This window comes from Sinocyclocheilus rhinocerous, unplaced genomic scaffold, assembly GCF_001515625.1.
Source record: "Sinocyclocheilus rhinocerous isolate Xijiao unplaced genomic scaffold, SAMN03320098_v1.1 scaffold813, whole genome shotgun sequence".
Classification (NCBI taxonomy): Eukaryota; Metazoa; Chordata; class Actinopteri; order Cypriniformes; family Cyprinidae; genus Sinocyclocheilus; species Sinocyclocheilus rhinocerous.
Window position 1 is genome coordinate 338726 of NW_015654524.1, and position 296 is coordinate 339021.

A 296-nucleotide genomic window follows, 5' to 3' on the forward strand; every position below is an offset into this window, starting at 1 on the left:
GGTCTCCAAGTTTGTGGATCTTATCATCTGCAACGTCGGGGGTGTATTTGCCATCATGACGGTGATTACATGAGCTGGTAAGTTAAGTTATAACATCAGTTATCCGAATCAATCAGGGAAGCATAATAATTCTACACTGCCTTTTTATCGCAGGTTATGTCAGACGTTACATAACAGTAGGGCTGGGTAACGTTCAAAAATACCGATACCGATACCTTGACATCGATATCGGTTCCTGAACGATACTTTTTTCGATACCAATTTTATGAAATAAATTTTAACAAGATTACATTCTC